Source organism: Brienomyrus brachyistius, unplaced genomic scaffold, assembly GCF_023856365.1.
Source record: "Brienomyrus brachyistius isolate T26 unplaced genomic scaffold, BBRACH_0.4 scaffold73, whole genome shotgun sequence".
In the NCBI taxonomy this organism is placed as follows: domain Eukaryota; kingdom Metazoa; phylum Chordata; class Actinopteri; order Osteoglossiformes; family Mormyridae; genus Brienomyrus; species Brienomyrus brachyistius.
In genome coordinates, this window is record NW_026042348.1 from 401,184 (window position 1) to 416,569 (window position 15,386).

At 41.1% G+C, this 15,386-nt stretch overlaps 1 protein-coding gene and 1 pseudogene across 5 annotated transcripts in view; one reads left to right on the forward strand and one right to left on the reverse strand.

Annotated features, from left to right (window-relative positions):
* LOC125726509 (zinc finger CCHC domain-containing protein 3-like) overlaps nucleotides 1–15,386 on the reverse strand; it is a 421,979-nt gene that overhangs the window by 361,090 nt on the left and 45,503 nt on the right. The window lies entirely within an intron of this gene.
* LOC125726619 (U2 spliceosomal RNA) lies at nucleotides 1,781–1,961 on the forward strand (annotated as a pseudogene).

Below are 15,386 nucleotides of genomic sequence, written 5' to 3' on the forward strand. Positions count from 1 at the left end.
GCGGAAGATCGGACTGTGGAAGTCCAGGTCCCTGTCCTTCCAAGGTAAGGTTTTAGCCTTAAAAGTGGGTATTCTTCCCACCCTGCTCTACCTTGCACATGTGTACCCTTTGCCCCGCTTCATGCGGAGGGGCCTGACGAGGGACGTTTTTAACCTCGTCTGGGGGGGCAGGTACGAGTACGTGCGTAGGGAAGTGATGTATCTCGGAAAGGACAGTGGGGGGAGGGACGTTATTGACTTTCCTCTCAAGCTTGACTGCCTGTTCTTCTCGCAGCTCTGCACGCGCCTGGCAGCTCCCCTCCAGCACCCCCATCAGCACTTTGTGCGTCTGTGGCTGGCTCTCCCCATGAGACGCCTGGTGGCGTCGTGGACCAACCTCGGCCCCAAGGCTGAGACCCTGCCGGTTCACTACAGCCACGCTGTCAAGTGGAGTAAGTCTATTCCGGCAGGTGTCAAGACAGAGGCCCTGACCAAGCACAGAGCCCTTTACAAGGCTTTGCTTGGTCATAGGGAGACTCGGGCCATGTTGGGCCTGGAGGAAGGCACATGGGCGAGAATCCAGCCTAAGGGTTTGGATCACAGGCTGCAGGACCTGAACTGGCAGTGCCTTCATGGTAAGCTGCCAGTCAGGGACGTCTTGCACAGGCATAAGCTGACCAGACACCCCCGCTGCCCCAGGCCCGAGTGCAGCGAGGATGAGACCATCAAGCACGTGTTTTGGGACTGCGGGCATGCACAGAGAGTCTGGGGGTTGGTAGCGGGCCTGTGTGGACGTGTAGACCCGCAGCCCGGTCTGACCTACGACAAGGTGTTGAAGGGGTGGGACCCCAACCTCCATAACCCCTTCGGCCCCTGGATGTGGCTGCTGGTCAGCATTACCAAGCGAGAGCTTTGGAATGCCAGGACCGCGCTCATCCGCAGAGGGGTTCGTCTGGAGGCACAAGGGGTATTCCGCAAAATCCGGGCCGATTTGGGTTTCAGGATGGAGACCGACGTCATCCAACGGGGCTACCACGAGGCCAAGGAGAGGTGGAAGGGCCTCTTTTGGCTTTAGCCCCGTTTCATTTAGGTGGTGACGCTCCATCCTACAGGGTCGACATGACGCACTGTCCTGAAGCACACAGGAGGTACTTTGGGTTTTAGGTAAGTGTGCTTTGTTTTTTGTGCGTGTATGGTGTTGCAAATATTCTTTTAATTAACTGCATGTACTGAGATTGAGCACGGCTGTGGTTGGTCACTTTTAGCACTTTTATGTATTAACATTAACTGTATTTATTAACATTTTATTCTATGTGCTGTGCCATGTCTGTGATTAACCAGTTTCTTAGCCCGAAGTCATTGATTTTAGGTGTCTTAGGATTGTGTATAACCCTGTTTTAACCCGACCCTTGTGCCGAGGCCTGAGGTCTACGGGTCTGTTCCTTTAAGGTTTTAATATTTTAATGGCTTGCATTTGAGGTGACATTTTAATTATGTTAATGGCCATATGATTGTAATCAGATTCTAAAGTGTGTATATGTATCACTTGTTTTTACTGTTACATTTTGCTTATCTTATAGTGAATGGTTCTGTGATATATTTGTTTAATATTGTTTTAAATGTTTGCTAACTAATTATTGATGTTATTGGCACTGATATGTATTACATGGGCAAAATCTCTACCATCATGATTAATCCTGAATGTTGTGATTAGTGTTTTAGCAGGAAAAGGTTGTTTTAAGCTCATTGTTGAGTGTCTATTTTAAAAGGTGGTTTTTTTATTGTGTGAATTTAAATGTGCAGAACTGTTTAATAAAGCATTAAAAAATCTGTTCTTATCAGTTTAATATCTGATACGTCCCCCATGGAGGGGACCACATATTAAACGGATTTTTGGAACAGGGAGCCGGAAGTGGGGCTTGCCCCGTCCGCTCCACACAACGACCCGGTATTGCAGTGTTTCTGGGAACGGTGCACCTCTACTGCCCCCTGCTGTTGAAAGACAGAGCTGATCGGTTTTCCGCTTATCAGACCAAGAGCCTGTGCTGCTTGCCAGGCGATTAGCCGGTGTCGTGAGGGGCGGACTCTGTCCATGCGCCGGACCCTGTGCCATCTTCTCCTGCCATGTCGCTGACTAATCCAGAAGGAAAATGACTTTTAATATTCGAGTTTAAAAGAGCAGGTGTTTTTTCATTTTATGCAGTGACATTTTTGTATTTGACTTATTTATCCAGCTGGGTTTATTAATGAATTAATTCAGAGTATGTATCCTTGGCCAAGCTCCATGGATTATATGCTGCTGTCGGAATTAATCTTGTCACATCTATTATCAGATGGCCCTGTCTGGGAGGTTTGAACCCCCATTACTGCATGTTCTACCCTTGATTGTGCTGGTTTGCCCGAGTCACTGCTGTTTCTGCTGCATCTGAAAAACATAGCAGCTTAACTGGCGTCATTAACAGGAAGATCAATCCAGTTAATATTCAACCTTCAGATGAGCTGGAAAGAGCAGCAGCAAGTGAGGAAAAATCTTCTGAAGTTAAGTACTTGGCACGGCAAGGCCTGGCTTTTCGAGGTGTTGGTAAGGAGAGTGGGAATTCTGATCCTTCCTGATCCTTTTGGTTTTGATGTGTGTGTTGTAAAAAACCCTATTTTCCACCCGTGTCATGTACTGCCGCAACCAGAAGAGGGCAGAAGATATGGCACAAAAACAAAGGAAGAAGCCTAACTTTAAAAAAACTTCAAAAAACATCAAGACTCATCCAGCATGGGGTGGTGGGTTAACGAATAACACAAACAATCAAAGAATAAGCAAACAAATGAGAGAAAAGATGCAGAGATGACTGAGAAGCAGGGGATGACTGGAGAAGAGAAGACAGGAGCGATACAGGGAGAGCGGAGAAGACAGTATAACTGAAGAATGGGAGAAGAGGAGAGACCGCAGAGGAAGGAGAACTTAGATGACTGGAGGGGAGGGAATATAGGAGCAACAGAGAGAAGGAGGAAGGGCTGCGGAGGAGAAGACAGGATAAGAGGGGAAAATGTGAGCAGAGAAGGACAAACATCCCCACTGCCCACCAAAGTGCACTTGTAAGTAAACCACAATTTTAGCCTTGGGCTCAATATCTGGACTTGTCTCTGTGTAGCGATGCATAGAATCCCTGATACTGGTTATGACTGTACTGTATTAGTCCTAAACCTGCCATTATAGTGTAAGGAGAAAAGATTTTTTTTTAAATAAATCATTTTAAAAAAAGGTAGAGCGATGTAGCCCCCGGAGAAGTCCCCCCCCCCCCCCCCCCCAAAAAGCCCTGTTTGTTCCCTTCTAGCTACCAGATGAAACTCACAATGCACCCCAACGCCACCTAACTTCTCTTCCACATGATGCACCTTATTTACCCTCTGAATCCTGTCTATTATTGAGCGTTTTTCTATCCATTTGATTATCAGCTTATTACACTGTATGTACATTAGTCAGCCACATATGCTGTATGGCTTTGTTTTCCGGACAGTCTGGGCTACTCAGATGTGTCATAATTCGATTTGTAAATGCTGACAGTCTTGATATTATCCTTCTTATCAGGAAAAACTACTTCTGCATATAGATATTTCTCAATTTTTAGTCTCATCTAATATAAAAATGGGCAGGTAGTACAAATATAATCTTATAAATGCTGAGATTAGAGTATCTGCGATGCAGGAATGCAGGGGTTTCATTGGGGCCCTTTCTATGGCTTAGTACTGTGAAGGAGTACATGGTTAGTGCCAGGCGCAAATGAATATCTTTGATTTTGCATCCATTTGGTAACTTGTTGAAGTTGTCTGATAGTCAGTAATACATGGTTTAATTAATATGATTCTTTATTTACTACTTTATAACATCTGAAAGAAACTGAAATAGGAAAGCTTATTTTAATTTATGGTCCACTGGATAAACACAGACATTACAGACGGTTTTAGAGTCTAATGCTGAATGTTTTTTGCTATCATTTTTCTGCCTGCATATGCTATGATTGGTGCAGTGAAATTTGAGAATGTGTTTGTGGTCAGTATCATAGCCTCAGACAACAAACCAACGCTGTAGCGTGTCACTGTGTTTACATGTGAGAGGGGTTCCAGTTACATAATGGACTCGTTCTAATTGTTTTGACGGAGCTCGACAAACCTAAAAAATAAATGCTGGTTTTATCAAAAACTATGTCATATAGCTATATTCCAGATTTATTACAGCCAAACACATCTCGGAGCTCCGAGGAACCTCCTTCTCCCTACATTTCCCTCCTTCACACTCTTCCCTCAAATACTGTTACATTTGTCTTTTTTCCACACTCACACCCTGTCTTGATCATACTCTGACTGCATGGCATCCATATTCAGGGCAAACTATTTTACAATCTTATCTAGTATAATAGGACATAAACATTGAATTTGATAGTTATCTTTTATTTACACATTAGAACACAACACATGAACATGAAGGGATCGTTTGCATTTGCAACCAACACCTCCGCAAACCCCCTGTGGAATACTGGCCGCGGACAGGGGTGGAAATCCCCAAGCTGGAAGACTGTACTGCATCATGTTAACATTAGCTAGCTAGTTAGCATGGATACAGAGTGCACCGGACTACAACTATAAAGGACGTAAGGTGTGTGATATAGTAAAACACTTACTTACAGGTAATGCACGTTAGCATTACGTTAAATGACAACTTTACCTGTTACTTACCAGAATAGCCTCCTACACGTTCGCCGAATGACAGAAGGCGGTGCGTTTTTCAGAAACACACCGGAGTTAAACTTACGCCGCGTTATTCACCAGCACTTGTAACACCAACATTTGCAGCCATTAACTCATATGTGGTAGTAACACTGAAATTACTTTCTCTGCGTCAAAATAAGGTAGCACTGTGATTTTGATACTTTATCATTTATACTTAACCGTACCTTCCTCCCATTCCTCCGTCTCTGCTTATTGACATTTAGGAGAGTCTCAGATATAAATTAACGATTCAAAATTATCAAACAAAGACAGACACAACACTGAAAAGATGACAAAGACACAGTTTGAAAAGTAAATATGTTTTATTGCAAATCTCTTATCTTAACATAGCCTACCTTATCATATGTTAACTTAGCCTATCATATTTTATCTTAGCCTATCTTGTCATATCTTAACTTAACCTAAGTTGAAATATAATAAGATAAGATAGGCTATCTTATCTTATTATATTTCAACTTAGGCTAAGACAAAATATATTAATATAAGCCATCTTATATTTTAACTTAGCATATCTTATAGCTACATTAACACTTAAACAGTATCACTTTCCGTTGGGTCCCGCGGGATCCCAGTCCCAATGCAGGGCTCTAACACGGGTATTCTAAGAAAAAGAAAATAAACACTTTACTTAAAGCAGTCATATAACTGCATTATACATACGCAATTAATGCCCTATAAATCATTTATAAAAGTATTAAAAACATGGCTGTAAATACTTATACAAAGGCATAACACATTATAGCTATCTTGATAATGCATTATGAATGCTCTGATCTATATATACACAATAAATATCTTCATTATACATTATATCGGCCATTAATCCATAATAAACATGGCTATAATGTGTTATGCTTTTTTTTCTTCAATATTTATACCCATGTCTATAATATATTTATGGATGCATTACAGTGCATTGTGAAGGTGTCAATAATGCAGTTATATTACTGCTTTAAGTCATTTGTAAACCTGAATTCACAACCTTATAATTACTGCCTCTTGCTACTTCTTCTGAAGGGCAGGGGACAGCAGAAGAAGCACCACTTCATCTTCTTCTTCTTCTTCTTGTGGCTCTTCTCAGTATCATCTTCAGAAAGATCTTCAGCATTCACATGGAATGATACTTCTTCTTCACTGTAGATCTTCTCGGCAGCATCAGCATCTTCTTTTGTTTTATCTGTCTTCATCACTTCAGTCTCGTCCTCTTCCTCAGGTCCTTCTTCTGGTATAGTCAGTAGCTGTGATCTGTCTTCAGATGCCACCATACACTGAAACCTGACCAGTGTGGTAGCATCAGCATCTTCTGCCTGCTGGAATACCACATCAGCTTCTTCATTTTCCTCAGGTCCATCTTCCTGTAAAGACTGCAGCCATATTCTGGCTACATATGCCGCCATGCACTGCCAACTGTCCACTGTGGCAGCATCAGTGTCTTCTGCTTCCTGAAGCTCCTCATCTGTTTCTTCATCTTCCTCAAGTTTTTCCTCCTGGATGGGTTCTAGCCAAGTTCTGCCTACTTGTGACACCACATATTCCACAGCATTCCCTGTACTTTTCCCTCCTCCTCCCTTAACCTCCTCCACATTCACTCCCACCTCACATACATTCTCCTCACCTCCATTTAGCATATCCATCATACTAATACCAGCCTCTGTCCCCTCCATCACAACCCTGGAGGCCTTCCCCTCAAATGTTCCCCACTCTGGTACCTCCACATATTCCTCACTACTCTGCCCCCTTACCTCACCCTCCCCCCGGCTTGTCCGGTCCTTCCTGACTTTCTTTTTCTTGTTAAGGTAGCAAGTTTTATAAATTTCCCAGTCTTCAGATGAAAGGCCGTAATTACTCTGAAGACTTTGAGATGAAATACTAGTGCTGGCTAGCAGTCCATCCTTTCCCACACTCTCCCCTCCCTTACCCAAATCAGTAGACCCCCCCAATCCCCCCTTAACCCCCCCAGCCTGGACAGTGGGGAGTGTCACTGGTGAGAAGTCCTCCACACCTTCTCCCCAGTTGATCACTTCATCCCACAGGTTCCAGGCTTCCCAGTGTTGGGTGTTGGTCCATCGATCAGCTCTCTCAATTCGCTCTCTGGGGAATAAATGAGAGATTAACCAGCACTTAAGAGAGATAATAAAATAAATAAAGAGCTGGAAATTCTTCAACCATACAGAAAATACAATTGTTATAATTATTATAATAAATAATTACAGGGTTCACATATATAAAAAAGAAAGAATAAAAGAAACAGCGAGCAAGATTGCAAAAAAAATCTACTGTAAAATGCACGATACTGTAAGTGCAATAGCATATTAAACAGTAATGTCACCAAATTATAACTAGAATCAAATACGAAACAACTGTGCTCCACATCAAATAAATACCCAGATGAATACTACCAAGAACTGAGTTAACACTAACCAAGCTAAGAATATTTGAAAGTGTTAATCCTGTGTAACAATGTAAATAGATGTAATGATAAACTTAGAAGCATCTAGCCTACTCCGAAAGTAATGCCCCAATTTTTTTTAACAATTTACCTACCACCCTGTACAGTAGGGGGTCCCAACTTCCGGTCGGTGTTCCGGTACCGTCCGCGCGGAGTATTGCACCGGGCGGCAGACAACCGGGGGTAGAGGAGCCAGCCGTCCCGTTTATTAGGGGATCGCGCCGTTTTGGAAAGAAAGCTGCCCGTATTGATGTACGGAAATACGCCATTAGCCCCGCATGTCCGTATACACCGTCAATCTCCCGCCGCTCGGCGTGGGAACCCCCAAATTATACCGCCGTCTTACCGATCCGTGACACTTTTCTACGACGGAAACCGATCCGCGGACATCGAAAGGTTGGGAAGCCCTACTAAACTAGCATGTTTGAGATGAATTTACTAACCAAATAGTCTGTCATTATTTAAATATTAGCAACCACAGTAGCAATAAAAACCACTGCACTTTAAATGACGTTAAAAAATATGTAATATTAAAAAAATATGCAATGTTTTTTATTGTATTATAGACATTTACTATGCCATTATAGTATAAAAGGCTAAATAATCGAAGTAGCACAACATCAGTTGAAGAATTCAAAGACATTTTGGAGAGCTAACAAGCTACTCACCTCTGCGCCATTTTCACTCAGAGTTTGTTGCGCTTCAAACGGTAAAGTTTGTTTACGTTGTTTCTATGGAAACTGCTCTGACTCTCCGCTTGACCATAATATAAAGGCATGTATGCAGTAATTTTCTGATTGCAAAGTACAGGATTTAAGATTTGAATTAGTAACAGGACCGTGGGAAACAAAACATATATGTTATTGATCCCACGAAGAAAGTTTTCAATTTTCTCCTTCTTTCAGTTCTTAAATAACGTGTCAGTTTTTGCTCTGTTTGGTTCGGATTTACCATTTTAACATTGTAGCAGTTCCTAGGCAATACACAGACAAATTCTTTTTTTTAGGATGGAATTGTTATGCTATAAACAATTACCTTCACGTTTCAACAAAGGTACTTGCTTTTGATATATAATTTTTTGTACATGTGTACTCTGGTCATACCCCTTGTACATATGGATGGCATGGAAGGACAGTCACTGCTGTCACCTATACTGTCCCTGTCTGCTTTTCTCATTTAAGTGTTGATACGGCAAAAGAAGATGGACCTTTTGTAGAAATTTCCAGCCAGAGACTTGGTTCCTATATGAAGAGAATATTTAATTTTAATTCAGGCTAAGAAACTACGGAAAACCAGCTCTGCATGTGATCTCCCCTTTACTGCACAAGGAGGGCACACACATCAACAATTAGCAATGCAGCAAAATACAGATGAACAATTTCTCACAGTTTCAGAATAAATCAGATTTCTCTGTAATTCAGAGATTGTCTAAGACTTCTGCTAGATCATTTTCTGCACTTGAACCTAATTTCAAGATAAATGACACCTGGGTCTATTAAAAGAAGGTGATGCTGCCTGACCCACCAACCAAGGCTGGGAGGAAAGGGAGGAATACTAGTCAAAGGAAGGAAGAAAAGCAGCCCACCCTATCTCATGGTCATGGATACAAAAGTCAGGGAGTGTTACGAAGAAGACACCACACTTAAGACCATTGGTTTTATGCACTGAATTACACCAGATAGAGTTTTTGCATTCTAGCTGTGTTACGTAACATTCCTCAGCCTTCATTTGTTTCCACAGAATGCAGGACATAATTTAGGGTGCCAAACAAGACAGCGGAACTGCAGTATAGCCAATTATTTGTTTCAGTACTTTTATAACAACTCGAACATAAAATGTTTGTTTTTCTTAGATAAAAGTCCAGTTGAAACAGACTTTATTTTTAAAAGTTAGATTGGATTTAAGAGATGGAACATGTTGCTTGTGTTAATACTGCTTTGATTTTGAGGATGAAGTCTGAAGTGTAGGTGACGTGTAACAGGTTGTTATTTTACTTTTAATTTATAATTATACAAGATTCTGTTTTCCTTCTTCTGTCTAACCTGATGGGTACAATATCCTTTAAACTTTCCCATGATGCTTTTGTCCTGCATCGCCCCTCCCTCTGTCTTTTCCCCTTTATAAGGGTCCCGACCTCATTTCCTCTTCCCTTTGGTGTATTGCACACGCGGGAAGAGGTGAGGATCTAGTGGCAGGGTCCCCCGAGTTAGTAAATCAATTGTATAATTATGACCCATATATTATATATTATATTTGATTTATTATTCATCATAAGCAGGGGATAGAAAACACGTCTATACATAAGTATATACATTGTTTTACTTTGTGCAGAGAGGGCCAGAGCATATGAATTTTACCCCTTTCCTTATTGTTCCCAACAGTTTCAATAAAATCCAGGAACGACAACGGCGTCTGTAATATCCCTTCCTCCTGCACCCCACACACACCTGATAACACCCCAAAACACAATGCAGAGTATAGGCAGGGAATGACCGGTTACATAGGTACACTAGTGCGGCTTGTAAATATGCCCTTAATTTATGCCTGAATATCCCTCCCATATAGTGGCTGACTACATATCATGTGAAAGACCCGGAGAGAGTGAGTGTATATATATATATATATATGTATGATGTGCATGTGAGAGACACCATCGGAAGTCCGGTTCAGTTCCTCAGAGGCACTACTATGGAGGCGCTTACAGTAATAAACTTGCTGACCGCAAAAACTGGCACTATGATGGAAGTTATGCAGAAGTGCAGAGTAGATGGAATAATTTTTGTACCTCAATAAGATTGTATGCCTTTTGCCTGTGTCTCCAGCCAGTGCCGGGGGTGAAACGCGCCTGCAATTATCAGCGGGATAACATTATCGTTCTTTTTATTCTGTGGAAAATGAAAGACCGATTTGCTGGCCAGATTTATTTATGAATCATAAACATGTTGTGGGCTATATAAGTAAAGTCAGGGCTCTCAAGTCTTATGCATTGACTGTGAGACACTTGCATTTCAACCAGTTCACATGCTCACGCGCCGCACCTTATGTTTGTCAAGCTGAGAAGTAAGGGTTAGGGTTATAATTATCAATAAATAATGTACTTCCCTGTGAAACAATGATGCTGGATGTTTATTTGCATATCATGATATGGTGCAGCCTTTTAATAGGTTTCTGTTTTTCTGTTAATCCTTCATGGTGTTGAATAAGTCAGCAAGCATAAGTGTAAGGCTAGTGAGTGACTGGTGTTTTCGGGGGAGACTCCCTAGAGCTGGAGAGAAATACCTTAAGGCACGGGATGAAAAATCCCAAATCTTCCAGGAAAAATGTCAGCATTATATGTATTTGCCACACAGAACAGAACAAAAAATTCCTTAGGGAATCACACGCCTACCATAGTCACTATACTACTCAGAACGCCTGGCAGCCACCAAATCAAACATAGGAAAAGGTCCGGATTTATAGCGTTAGAATGTGGTAGAGACTAATATCCATAACGTACCATCCTAGAACACACTGTGTTCTAAAATTTAAGCCCAATTAAAATCTGAATATTAAATGAGGAAAATAATTTGATTTGTTCTTCTATCCCAAGTTGTGGTCTAAAAGCAATAAGACCACCATCCATTATACCTGCTTTGGGGAAAATGCACTCCTGTAGCCACTAGGGGAGCTCTCACCTCTTCTGGGCCCAGCTAAATAATTATGTTACGCATTCTAACAAGCTTTATTATCTGTGTCAATAAGCCCTACTTTTACACTAACACTCCTGCTGAGAGGCTAGTTTGATTACCAGTCTTGCTCTTGTCATTAGGAGCACATGAGAATTTGCGCAGTGCTGTTTCACAGTGGATTCTCACTGGTTTTCCCCAAGACTGGTACAATACATTTTATTTAGTTTCATACCACAGGTTATTGTAAGAGGGATCAATTGGTTTACTTTTATACTGGTGCAAGGAAACTATTATTATAATGGTGGGTTATCAAACACAGTAGCTGGCTACCTCAGACATAAGACGCCCATTATGTACCTGTGTGTCACCTATATGGGCTTGGAATCTGTATATCAATTGAAATAATTATTCATAGCCCAGATAGCATCATGTTATTGTTTCAGCGTTGAAGTATAGTTAAATGCATTGAATTATGGTCAGTGATAAATTATCAGCATTGAAACTGAATAGATTTTTGGTCAGATGTTCAATATTGAAAAATTAATGGTGGCGAAACCTTGATATAAAGTGACTTTTTCAACATTGAAAATAAGATGCTGAGTTAACATCAATATTATTGAAAATAAAAATGGAAAAATGAATTTATGGGGGGCGGCATGATGGTGCAGTGGTCAGCACTGTTACCTCACACCTCTGGGACCCGGGTTTGAGTCTCTGCCTGGGTCACGTGTGTGGAGTTTGCATGTTCTCCCCATGTCGTCGTGAGGTTTCCTCCGGGTACTCTGGTTTCCCCCCACAGTCCAAAAACATGCTGAGGCTAATTGGAGTTGCTAAATTGCCCGTAGGTGTGTGTGTGAGAGTCACTGGTGTGTGAGTGTGCCCTGCAATGGGCTGGCCCCCCATCCTGGGTTGTTCCCTGCCTCATGCCCATTGCTTCCGGGATAGGCTCCGGACCACCCACGACCCAGTAGGATAAGCGGTTTGGAAAATGGATGGATGGATGGATGTGCACCAAAGCACACACATTTTTTTCTGGTGGCTTAAACACATTTTTGTAACTACTGGCTATTTTGCAAAAACTCTGCACACAAATAAAAAAACCACCAAATCAGCAAAATGTTGTAGGTCTCTTGCAAAAGCTAATAAATCTTGCTTAACTCTTCAAACCTTTGGAAAAATTTTATTTTTGTACCAATCAGTTAACACAAACCATCATCTTAATAAGCACACAATGCACTAACTACACACTGATGGTAGGAATGGAAAACACATCTGGCTTTTGCTTTCTCTGTGCACGAGGTATGTCAATTTGAGGTCATACTTTTGTCATAAATAGTTCTGTAAACACAATTCAAGATTCAAATTTCAAGTATGAATGTTTATTCACATGCATCAAAAGAAACATAAGACAACATACAATTTCACTGAGAGAGAGAAAAAAAATCATTCTTGTCGTCTCTTTGCGTCCGGCCACAGAATTTCATCAACATCACATGCAATGCTTTCTAGTCCAAGGCACCGGGGAAACTCTCCTGGAGTGCCTTATCCTGGCCTGACATGATGCCTGGTCAATATCCTCGCATGCCTCCTCCATTGCCTGTAAAAGAGCCATGCGTTGATGGGGATGACGATCATAGACCTTCCAGCACCAGGCAGAGAAGAATTCTTCAATCGGATTCAAGAATGGAGAGTAAGGCGGGAGGTTGAGTACAGTGAAGAGTGGGCGACTGTAAACCAGTTGCGAACTAAAGCAGTCCTATGGAAACTAATATTGTCCCATATGATGACATAACTGGTCTGTGAACATTAGTGAGCATATGATGTGTGCAGTGTTACATGGGCCCAGGGTTGCATGATGGTGAACAGCACCGTTCTGACTTATAGCTGCACACATAGTTATGTTACCACCACGCTGTCCTGGGACATTGGTTATGGCACCTCGTCCAATAATGTTCCTGCCATGCCAACGCGTTCACTGTTTCTTTCAAAAGGGACTCTGTAAATGTGCTTCATCCTGATTCTGTTGCATGCCAGTACACGAGATAATGCAGAGATGCTCACATTGTTCATGTTTTGGGAGATGGTGTCATCCTCTATTATACGCTGCTGTATTTCTCGTAGCCTAATGGAATTATTTGTGATCACCATATTGACTATATGGGTCTCTCGTTCTTCAGTGAACATTCTTCCTCTGCCCCCAGGTTCTGGATGTCTAGCAGGTCTGTAGAGTAACCATTTCAGTTTTTACCTGTACAGCATTGTTGTGTTTCTCATTAGAGTATAGTACTATTACAAAACGTACTGTGAAGTAACTGTACTAACCGATTCTCATTACAGTATTGTACCACTACAAAACGTACTGTGAAGTAACTGTACTAACCGATTCTCATTACAGTATGGTACCACTACAAAACGTACTGTGAAGTAACTGTACTAACCGATTCTCATTTGGAACCGTCCTTATGATGCCTGCTACAGCGTAGCGGCTCAGGTCAGGCTGAACCCATTGGCCAGCTTCCCTCAGGGTCATTCCATGGTTGATCACATGATCCACTGTTGTAGCTCTGATGACATCAGTTATTATATTTCTTCTTACCCTTCCTCCTTCCTCTTCACCTCCTCATCCTCTAAATTCACTTCCTAGTCTTCATCGTTTTCCTCGCCCTTCTCTAATTCTCACTCTTCTCAGTCTTCCTTCTCCCTCCATTGTTCTCCACACTGAAAGCTTACTGTACCTGTGGCTTATTTATAGCTCTCATGCTGATTGCAAAGTGAACTAATTATCTAAAACCGTTTTCACATGTGCCAGTGTGGCCAGACAGTTGGCAAAATAGTGTAAACAATAGCCATAAATGTGTATAGTTTTACTAGGAATGTGTTGATCATTTGGAAATTGTGTGTAAAACAGTGAGTTGTGTTTACAGTTCCACAAAAAGAGTGCTGTGCAGTGGATTGTATTTACACATTTGCAAATTGTGTGTTACAAAAGTGCAAACTGAGTGCAAAACAGTGAGTAATTTTGCTATAACTATTAATAGTTTTATAAGAATCATTTTTAGTGTTTAAGCATTCAGAAAATCTGTAAAAAAATTAAACAGGGGTGACTGTCCATTAAGCTAATCTGCAATCCTATTACACATAGACACATAGCATGACACAGTACTGTTTTTGACTTTTTCTTTTAATCCACCGCGATTGTGATGAATGGGGCAAGAGAACAAAAACCACAGAAATGGCTCTTTGCATGCTAGCCAGTGACTATGCGAGATGGTATAGTCTCTGGTTTTACTAGAGAAGGCTTGGAGGAAAATGCTGTGGAAAACTGATTATTTTGTGTCTTCTCTATGCCTGGGCTCTCTAGGAAAAGCATAGAGACCATATGTACCTCTACAATTGTGGAGATTTCTGTGGGGTGCACATATATAGTATATATCAAATTTATATTATATAGATTATATCTAAGCATCATTCATACTCAAGTGAGAAGACAATTATAAATTCATGTTATGAAAAGGTTTCTGTGTCGGAAAGGTACAGAAAGAGCCTAACGCAGGTTTACAGGAAACAAAGGTGTGGTGTAGAACACAAGGACATGGACAGAGAAAGGCAATGGCACAACCCCTCAATATGATCAATTCATCTACTCTGTGTCGTCCTCCCAGCTGTCAAAGTAATTGTCAGCAAATGATGTACTTGACACTTACATTATTTACGTGTCAAGCCGTTCGGACGTTTTAACACGTCTTAAAACTACGTGTTAACGCGGCCAATCTGAACGTCTTAACATGTTTAAAATTGGGTGCTACCACTTTATCGGTTTTATGGGGAAGCCTTGCAGACAGTCATTGCAAGAAGAGAAAAATGTTCCTCGGTCACTAGATAATGACCTCAGGTGGCTGATTGACTGTCAGTGCCTGATCTGTTCCATGTTTTTACAGTTTTTTATTAGATTTGTTTAAAATATGTGGGAAAAAAATTAACAATGCAGTCACAGAATAATTATTTTGCATTTTAAAATAGTTTAATACTGCAGCACAGGAACAATATATGCAAAAGTATGGCAAGGCGTTTTAACATTTAATCGCTAGACTGGATATGTATTGCAGATATCTCTAATTCAATTCTTCCTAGTCAAAGAGAGCATTTCAGATATCCACAATGACATTCTTCCTATCCACAATTGTCATTTCAGATATCTAGAATGGCTATGCGACGTACATCCGGTAAAATATAAGGCAGCTAAATTATTGATGCCATTCATACTGTTGCTATGACCGTTCACTATAAACTCCTTATTACAAATAAATGAATAACTACATAGGTTTCTTTGCTGAATATATAGTTTTTGCTGTTAATGCAGAACAGAAAGTGATCAAAATGATAAGTTTAGCTCATCTGCACTGTTCACCACAAAGACACCAGTGCAATTAAATCAATATTAGCCAGATTTACCATTTTTGCTCCAGTTTCATTAAATGTTAAAACTGCCAGTTATACTTTGTAAAGAT